Consider the following 10,809-nt stretch of genomic DNA (forward strand, 5'->3'; position numbering starts at 1 on the left):
CAAATCTCTGGACTTGAGGGAAGTCGTGTAGTCGGGTGACGATTCCCTGTGGTTTCACCACCAGAAACCCTTTTTACATCACAGGGTGGCTGAGGAGGCAGAGCAGCAGTCCACCAATCAGATTGTCAGCAGTTCAACCCCCAGCCCCTTGAGTCTACATGTTGGAGTGTCATATTGTATTGTAAAGCACATTTTTTGCAATGATCCCTCAAATGTGGCAATCAAAGACCTGATAAAATGGCAGAAATATGTAATGAAGGGAGGATATTTTAGTACATGTTATTGTCTTAAATGACATCTATGCACTGAAACTGTAAACGTCAATATGAATTACCCTTAGCATCTTTTTCTGCATTACAATCTCTGAAAAAAAGTTTCTATATCGGCTCATATCGGACAACACACGCACCAATGCAGATATATAAGTGATCAGCCGGTAATATCGGCCAAGGCTCTAACAGACTGTCAATTAAAGATACAGTGTAGTTTGAGAACATCTATACAAAGTTACAAACTCTCTCTCTCTCTCTCACACACACACTCTGTTACGTCACACATATTATAAATGTAGGTGAGCACAGCTTGGGAACAGGTGAGCGCAGGAGACAAACAACTCGCTTTAAAGGGTTAGTAGAGCTTAATTAGGTTCAAAAGTCGCTTGTTAAGGCAAATATAGAAGCCTAGGCTACAACTAAAAAGCTTTTAAAAATCGATTTAAACTGAAGTGTTGACAGGTTCAGGATTTAAATAGGCTGCCACACCAATATTAAGCTATGCGCAATCAGGAGGGAATAAAAACGGTCTTAATATCGTCAAAACAATGCTCCAGGGTGACACCGAAGTGACAGTCTCTAACGTTACATAAACTTTCCTGTAGTTCATGTCATCATAGGTCAGCCGTGAAGCCATTTTTCAGCCCTCTCCAGCTCGCAGGCGCGTCCCCGTGCTGCTCCGTGTGCGGGAATGTGTCCATGACGCAGCGTGAACGCGCCAGTCTCAACTCCACACTCATTCTGGTCCGTCACTAGTTTTTTTTTTTTTTTTTTCATCTCACACACTCTTGTCTCCCTCCTCCTCCTCCTCCTCCTGCTCCTGCTCGTCTCTCTCCAGTCTCATGTTCACACCACCGCCGAGCCGGAGCAGATTCCCTGTCTAGCCCGACACAGAGAGCCCGCTGCCGGGGGCCGGCGGAGTCCACTGAGCGGTGCCAGGATGCGGTGCCACAAGTTTTGGGGACCGTGTTCGTTTGGATTTTATATTTGTGCCGCCATGCTTTTCAAAGGTAGGAAAGTCGCTCTTGAGGTCTGCGCTTACTTAAGTTTTTAGGCACTTTGTTTAGTGACTGAATGAGTCTGTTGAGACAAATTAAGACAATGAGAAATGGATGATTTTGACTGAAAAACCCTTTAATTTTTTTAACAAAGGTCAAGCATGTGTTTTAGATAACCTGGACTAGAATCGAGATTCTCAAAGGGACTAATGAGCTTTGGTTTGGTCTTTGTAGAAAACATGTTTCAAGAATTATTTTGCATTAGAAAAAAATCAGAATTAAAGGCCAGAAATTAACCTGAATTTGCTATCTGCTTGTAAAATTTTCTTTATAGAGTCACCAAATGTTTAATTGAATAACACTGGCTCCTGAATCTTTCAATGAAGTCATGTGAATTTAAAGAAAATCCTCCTTTCTTCTGCACCCTTGACGGTACTTCTCAACAGTTTGGATACACGGATTATGTACCTTTGTTAAAGGGTGATTCATGACACTAAGAGTTTTTTTTAATCACTGTGTGTGTGCATGCATGCGTGCATTTGTGTGTGTGTGTGTGTTAATGTTCGCTCAGTCGTGTGCAATAGGATGTACATACATGACTCTAATTCTCTCCTAAGCCCCATCCCATCTCCATCACCATCAGCATCATCATCTGTAACATCTGGGTTGTTGACTTACCCGTTTGTGACACAGCAGCTTTGCTTAAGATACGCTTTTGTTTATGTGTTTGCATACAATGTGTGTGTGTGTGTGTCCCATGTGTGAACATCAACCTTCCACCTTCAGCTACTGTCACCTCTCCGGGTCCAGTCAGAGATCATCTCGTTGGGGAGTCGGGCCGAGGAATTACTGTAAAGACTGAAACAGAGATTGAAGGGAGGGATAAAGAGGTCGATTAAACGCTAACCCGTGACAGGGGACACGGACGCTGATGCTCTCTGTGAAGACACTGCAGAAGACACATATAGAGCTACACAAGTCATGTCATTTAGTGCTGAGTCTCGTTGGTTTCTTCTTGCTTTCTTTTAATGGATAGGTTCACCCAAAAATGAAAATTCAGTCATTATCTACTCATCCTTAGCCATTATCTTAAAACATTTCTGGAGCTTCACAGTAAAACTGTGTTGTAGCATTCTCCTTAACCACTGAAGTTGATGGGGGCTTGTTTTGTAATGTAAAAAAACAAACAGAAAACGTCTCCTTACAGTAATCCAAGTCTCTGGAAGCCCCGAGATCCCAAATTGATTTGAAAAAAAATGTTAGTGCATGAATTTGACCATGTTTCAAGTTTCAAATCAGTTTGGGATCTCTGGGTTTCTGGAGACTTGGATTACGTCAGACGAGCTGAATTGTACCTTTTTATGTTTTATTGGGGGGGGTGTTTTTTAAAACAAGTCCCCATCTACTTCAGTTATTTAGGAGAATGCTGCCACGCTGTTTTGCTGTGAAGGGTGAGTAGATAATGACAGAATTTAAATTTTTGGGTGAACTTATCCTTTAGTTTAATTCTTTTTAAGTTAATTTCGTTTTGAAGAATTTGCAAAAAACTATAGATAGATACTGTAGATAGATAGATAGATAGATGTTTTCTATGAATCTCTTCATAATTTAGTGTCATAGTGAGTCACGTTTGGCTCATGACTCTTTGGGCATGGGGATTAAAGACCCAGCTAACCGTTTGTAGGCCTAGTATGTTCACATTCACTATAGCGTTGATAAGCGGCTTTGGTCTGTCAAGGGAAACACAAGACAATGGTCAAAACAGGCGAGCTAGGACAATTTAGTTTCCTTGAAATAGCTTGATTTTGTGTCAACTTGGGCTCCACACAGCTCCGAAACCAGACAATGGAGTGAATTAGACTTACATAAAATACATGTACCCTTCAATGAATTTATTTCCCCGACCCCGACTCAGAGGATCACAGACTGGTAAGAGTGAAGTTTCCTGGCACAGATGCTGTAATAATATCTGCATGATTTCAGTGCAACGCCTCATCTCCTCCAATATCTTCCTCTGTCTCCTTCATTTAGTCTCTTTCTCTCTCGCAGACTCTTCCAGTCTGCCTGCCTCTTATTTTTTCCACGCTCAGCAATACTTCCCACTTTGCCAGACTCTCCGCTGTTTGATCATGAAGTTTATGTAAAATGGTCTTTTTTATGCCCTTGTTCAGCATTTCAGCCATGTGTTACGCTGGTGTACGTGCTGCTGTTCCTTCACCGACAATGCTGAAATGGTTACCTCACAAGTTTAAACCTGTGGGACTGTAAACCAACATGTCGGACACTTCCTGCCGATGGTGCTTTCTTTAGTGTTAAATGCAGAAAGAAAATATGCAAGGCATGGTAGATTGTGTTCAGCATGGTGTAGAAGTATGGATGCTCTAGCCAAGCACTCAGTATTGCACCATGGCGAAGGTCTTAGCCCCAGGATTAGGATTAAACGTCCAGTGGTTTTAGGGCTCTGAGCCCTCGACCATAGATTATAAATCTCTCCTATATGAATCCATCCATCCATTAACACACAACACCATACGCTCTGATCCCTTCTCACCACTGTAGGTTGTCACATGATGCTGGAAATGATGTGTTAATGGATGAGTCCACGGCTCATCAATTACTTTGAGCATGACACACATGCAGCGGTAATGAGCGTGTGTACATGCACATTTAAACCTGCATACTTACAGAGGAGTGCACAAAGCAAAGCAGTGGTCGAAAGAAGTGAAAAATATTACTCGACAGCTACAGGAAGTGAAGAGGGATGAAATCACTTATGTAGAAGTGATCTTATTACTTTTATCCCTGTGGTCTCCTTTACTGTTCCCCGTCCCATCTGTCTCTGTTCCCTCTCCCTCCTGTCTCCTTGACGTCGCCTTTCCTCCTCATCATTACTGATTTTATATATCAAGGACACGCTGCCCTTTTCATGCCTTTTTGTCAATTTTACTGATTGCTCTCTTCTGCCCTTTTTATACCAATGATATTGCCAACTAGAGTTGGATTGAAGTCAAAGCAGCACAGAATGAACAGCCAAAATTTAACTCTCGTTATATTAAAGGGCACCGAATCATTAAATAATGTGTTTAATGTAATGCTTTTGTGTTCTTACTTAACTTGTGTCTAAAATGTTACCAAGAACAAAGCGTCATTAGAAAGCTGTGTAACATAATTAAAGCTGGGTAGGCAGCATTTCCTCAGCATCCTTAGGCAGTAATCCCATTATAACCTTTCAGCATACAGTAATTCAACTTCTGTGGGAGAAAATTAGCCTTCAGTACCTACTCTACTTTGAGACTTTGGTCAATAAAAGGTCATTTCAGTGAGAAAAAACTCCTGTTGGCTGTAGGAGTACGGGTTGCTAAGGTTAATATCAGGCTATGGTGCACTGCTGATGCTTGCGGGCAGGTAGTTAAGCAGTGACTTGACTGATAGTGTGTAGTTGTGAACAAATTGCGAGCTTTGATGCTTTTCTATCTCCATCACATGTCTGGTAGTGGCTGTTTATGTAAAGGATATTGATGACAGCTGATGACGTGTGAGGGTTGTCCCTTTCCATATGGGGAGATTTCAACCACATCCCCTTGTAACTTCACTTCGAAATGAGATTGGACTCAAAACTAGTGCGTAGAGGCGTGAGCCGTGCAGCTTTTCACTTGTGTAAAGATGAGAATGTTCGATTTCCTTTTCCGTATTTTTCGAGGTCGGTGTGACAGTCTAATAATACGGTGCCCTCCTAGTGGAGAAATCAGGTCCTCTGCTGTCCCTTGCCCCTCGCTGCAGAAGCAAGAGTGTTGCTGGGGCAGTCAAAAAGGATATCTGGACCATCCTCTCATCTTGCTGTTAGACGCTGTCCCAGCCCCTGCTGAATCCTGGGGCACTCAGCCCCTGGGCGTGAAGTGCTGGAGGGGCGTCTTTGAGAAGACAAGTCGCGGCGAGAGGGACTGGGTTCTTGGCAGGGCTCAGAGTGTGGAGTAGCTCCCATGAGGCATGACGTTTCACTGGGCAACTTCTTCTGTATGTGGGCCAGATCAAGGCCACGAAGATCTTTGCTATCCGGGCGTTGATAATTCTGCTGTCAGATTTATTGGTGGTAGCTATGGTACTTAATATTGTGTATTGTACAAAAGGTCTTCGCTGGCAGAGAGGCATAATAACCGTCGGTATTTAGCCCTCATTGGAAAGTTACCACCATTCCTATCAATCATGCTGATTAAAACTCACACAGGTGACTGGCTCATGTTTAAAGCCAGCTGAGTACGGTCTGAGTTTGGACAAGCTGTGGACAATTTAAAACCCTGGTTACAAACCTCCCTTCAACATCCTTGTAAATGAGGGCAACCTAAATGGTTCTTCAAGTTTAAATAAAGGTTTGAAATGTAATCCTCCTCTTACTTCTGTTTCCAAACTCCACATAACCCCATTTCATAGTGGATCCATGCTATGAGAACAAACCATAGTGTTGTAGCCATCCAGATGGCTATGCTGACTGGAAGAATTACTTCACATGGCTTTTCCTTGGGTGACGTATTGTAAATAATGCAACGTGAGTTATAGCTAGCGGCATGGCAGATAAGGAGCTTGTGCTGAAAAGGACTATCTTTAATGCATTATTGTGTTTTAATGGCGCTAATGGAGAAATTCAAAGGCAGTTTCAAGTCTGGCTATAGTCTCCTCTCTGCTCTTCCTTCACATTTACATTAATTTTTCTATCTCGTTTTTGTTCCTCCTCCCCCTTTTTCTCTGACTCCCTCCCTTCTCTGTCTCTCTCTGTCTGGGTTTTTAAACAGGTTAGGCAATAAGCCACCTGGGTTAACATGTATGCTTAAAGCTGCTGAACATCTGGATGCTTCACTGCTGACCTCCCCTGACTCAATCCCCGACCAAATGATTAATAGTGAAATAATGAGGTGCTAGACCATGACTGAAGAAGTGTCCTTAAATCAAATAAGTGCACACTTGGTTAGTTTCAGAGGCAGAGTGGTGTCTAAGCTACGCAAATGTGTGAATGCATACACATGCACAATGAAAGTGGAGACAAGAATCCTCATAGGTTTCATGTCTTTTGAAGGATGATTGTTTGTCATGTATATGTGTGAGTACAAGACAATAGATGACACACACTGGACACACACTTTGTTGCGACGCTGTAATGTGTGAGTCCCATTATTTCTCCCCCTCGGGGTGTTAAATGACAGTTTTCAAGGTCTTGGCCATAATCTAAAGGGGAGTTGGATATCTTCTGTTAGCGTGGACAGCGATTTACAGACTTGAGAAACGAGGTGTCACAATATACATTTGACATCGGCTCATTGGCACGCTAATGTGAGGTTGTCTACTTTATCCTGGAGCGGCTGCTGCTGGACTACCATCTGTATCAAACTTGAAGTGAAATTTTATCTGCTGCTGTTTTGGTGAAACATCCTGTGGAATGATGACCGGCGGAAATTGACAACTTTTTAACTTTCCCCTCCTCCTAGTGTTTCCCTGTGGTATTAATGTTGGCTACCACCAGCAGCTTGGCTACTGTCCAAATAACAAATGTAAGAATCCCAATTTGACCTAGAAAGTGGGCAGGTTTTGTTACTTATTGATCTAGTAGAAAGGATGCCTGGTGAGGGGAAACTCATATCAAAGGGGGGACAGATTTTGACGCAACACTTGGAGCGCTCGCCAAGGAGTGAATGAGTTCTTAGCCTCCTCCATCAACGGACTTCTTTTTCTTTGGCAGAGTAGAGTTTCCATAAGTTTTCCAGTTCTTCCACCGTTATTTGGGAATAGAGACCGGGGAGGACACTACCTCTTCCTGCTTTGGTTGCACAATGGCAAACCCGCTTCCTTTGTGCCATAATGCGACCTTCATTTCTGCGGGAAAAATTCATCCCAGTGGGCAGGCTGTTTTGCATCGTGAAAGCGAGGCTTATAGGGAACACACCTATACACGGACAGCAAGATAGCTTAGATAGTTCATTTGATTGCATAATATAAGGCAATAGTGCACGACATGATTTAAAGGTGACAAGCTGTTCATTGTTTAGAAGCATATGTGGAGATTTTTATTCATAGGTCAACCCTTTGATAACACCATTCGTTGTGAGTCATTTCTACAACTTAATAGACTCAACCAGAGCACTCACACATCAGCCGCCCCATCTCTGTGTCTAGCAGAGGCAGGCCTACCGAAAAAGTAAAAGAGGTTTATGATGATGTGGTTATTTAGACGTACTACAAGGATCTTTTAACTGGTTATGAAGCAGTCTCAGTTTAATACTCAATCCTAATTATGACCGACATAAGCAAACAAGACCATCAGCAAGAGGTTCTGCTATTTCTGCACATTTATTGTAGTTATTCTGAATGCCAGCCACCGGGTCAGATTCTGACTTATCCGGGTTGGAGATGTCATAAAAATAAAACTTTTTCTTTATGGTGGAGTGCTGAGGAAGAATTGAGGTGTCTCACAGCCTGAGGGAAGAAGAGAGTACAGCACTAAAACAAATTTGTTTCACTATCATCATCTTTTATCCGAAGGGGCAGCAAGAATCAACAAAAACAGGAAGTTCCTTGTAGTAGCCTTAATTTGGCCGAGCTTTAGCAGTTATAGGCTACTTGTATTTATGCAGCGACAACAGATAAAAGCTATTATTTTTTCCCTCCAGAGGGGAAGCTCGAGGAAAGAAGGCAAATGAGCTGTTGCTCGGGCGTCTTTGGCCTGGCTTTGTGCACATCCTTGTTGTGTATGTGCACTCCTATTACCCTTTCCATACAAACTGACACACAGACTAACACAAGATATTTGAATCAGAATGGCTGTGGATGTGTAGCATTTGTCTTGGTGTCGACTGTCCGGGCCCTCAGGGAGCAGCGGTCTGTCAGCAGTTTCTTTGTGAAGCCCTTTCCCCCCTCCAGGTTCAGGACTCTGCTCCTTCCGTCCCAGAGATTTCTGGGATCAGAGCCCTGCTATGTTCCAGACCGGATAATAGACTTGGCTCTTTACATCCATTTTTGAGATTTAGCAAGCATGTTTACCACCGTATGAAAGAAGATTACTGCAAATAATGAGTTTTGGTTTTACTTCACAATAGTGTGACTTCCATGTTGGCATTTTATGTATTTTTTCCGGGGTAAGCCTCAAAAGAAAGAACTGACTGTCAGCATGTAAATTAATGCTGAGCTTATCTGAATTGAAATAAAAATGAATGGCACGTCTTCTTTAAACCCTTTTTCCTTTCACTCTTATCTTCCCGACTCCTCCGTCACCACAGCTTTGTAGTCTTCTCGCTGATTATTCATCGGGAGTCATGTTACGTTATAGGGAACCTCAGGGGCCCCAGCTAACCTAGAGGCCACATGTTCAGCTTTTGTGGAAAGGAAAAAATACATTTTACATAGACTGAGGATTATGGATTTTGTCCTCATTTTTGAAAGTGGATCTCTTCATGTCTGGTAAGGACAGTAATGATTAAAGTGACAAAGAACTCTTTCAACTTCCATATGGACATGTGATAGTTGTACTGGGTCAAAACCTTGGTATATATTGCTTAAAACGTTATATATATCTGCTATCTGCTGCTGAGATCTATTGATTAATTCCCCTTGATTTAATTGATAGCAAATTTGAGTTTAAGCTGAACAAAGTTTGACCAGCCTGTCAAGATCATAGCAGGTCTCTGCCTGTGTCTGTGTCACTCACACAGTGCGCAGATGACAGCCTCGTCAGAAAGGACAAACAGACACGAACAAACACATTTGGAGGGCTGGCCTCGCTGTTGCGCTTCAGCCAAAAGTGTGAACTTTTCCACCGGCCCGTTGGCGCAGTGGTTAGCGCTGTTGCCTCACACAAGAAGGTCCTGGGTTCACATCACAGCTGGGGCAGGGCCTTTCTGTGTTTGCATGTGCTCCCTGTTTTTGTGTGGGTTTCCCGAGGGGTACTCTGTGTTTTTTGACCATCAAAAACATGCATATGAGGTCAATTCTCAGTCAGTGCCCTTGACCAAGGCACTGACTGAGAATCTGGACTTGTTCCCCGGGCGCTGTCGGCCGAATACTGCTCCCTTAAACGCAGAGAATCAGTTTCACTACATTGTACAATGTATGTAATAAATAAAGACTCTTCTTCTAAAGCACATCCACATTAGACTCAATGTTCAGCCGTTGTCTCTGTGGCTTTTCAGTACATGTTTAACTTTTCTTTACGATATTCGGTACGTTTTCAACATATCACGCCGAGCACATGTTGAACATCGACATTGCCATGGATTCAATTTCCCTTTCAGTTTCCGTAATTCAGTGTCATTATTAGTTATTAGACGTTTGATGACCTCATTTCTAGGTTTCCCAAAAGCTTAATAATGATGAAATCTTGTTTTACATGGTAATTGATTACCTGATCTGCATAAGTGTGGCAGATTATCTTGGCAGAGGAGAGTAAGGAACAAAGCCACGATCATTCCTCTGCATGCTCTCATCCTACCACCTGAAAGCATGCGCGTGTGGCTCAGTCTGGATGGGTTTAGCTGGGCTCATCAGGGGCACTAAAACACCCTGATGTAAGAGGTGGTCATTTAGTGCTTTGCCTAAAAATAGCAATCCTGTTTGGTTTCCGTGTGTGTGTGCGTGTGTGTGAAAGCAAGAGGGAGAATGGGTCCCCCAGGCCATCTGTGTTTGGATAGCCTGTGTCTGATGAGCGTGTTTGGAAGCCTCATCTGAACGCATTGACCCAGTAAAAAATATTCTGATGGGACAGAATCGCCTAGCTGAATTTCTCGGTATATGTTAATGTGTGTGTGTGTGTGTGTGTGTGTGTGAGCGTGTGAATATGTGACAGAGAGAGACAGACAGAATAATAATGTGCTTGAGTGTATTTACACCCTGAACAGAAACCAACATTTTTGGCTTCACAGTTCACACACATCAGTAAACAACATAAAACAAAGTTCACCTTCTGCCTGTTTATCTGGCCTCACCTGCCCTCCACCTTGAGGGACTTCCCCGTGAAACCATTTGTTGGTAGCTGATGCTAACTAACTGGTGGCGGTGCTGATCGTGACCGTGTTTTTTTCCGGCTTTCTGTTTATTTTCCCCACAACATAATCGGCTCTAGAATGGGCTCATTCGTTGCAAATAAGAAGTAGAAAAAAAGAAAACAAGTGAATTCAGGACACGGCAGAAGAGACTGAAAAGGAGGCATAGAGGTAACAAGAGACAAGCATATATAGACAGACGGATCAAAAGAGGGGATCTCACAAGATTTGGAGAGGCTTGTAAAGGGATAAAGCCAACGATAGAGGCGCAGTCAAAACGGAGAAGAATGAAAAATGTACTGTATAATGGCACAGGAAGGGGTTCTTCCCAAAATCGGAATGGCTTTTACACGAGAAGGAAAGAAGGTGTGAAGAATGGAGATTAGAGGGAAGCTTCAGAGGGAGTCAGGGAGGAAGGATGGGAAGACTGTGCTCCCGATTTTCTCATGTATAGTTATTTGCATATTTGAAACTGTGTTGAATTCCACCATCTCACTGCATGCAAGACATACATCCCTC

This window comes from Pagrus pagrus (genome assembly GCF_965226575.1).
Source record: "Pagrus pagrus genome assembly, chromosome: 5".
NCBI lineage: Eukaryota > Metazoa > Chordata > Actinopteri > Spariformes > Sparidae > Pagrus > Pagrus pagrus.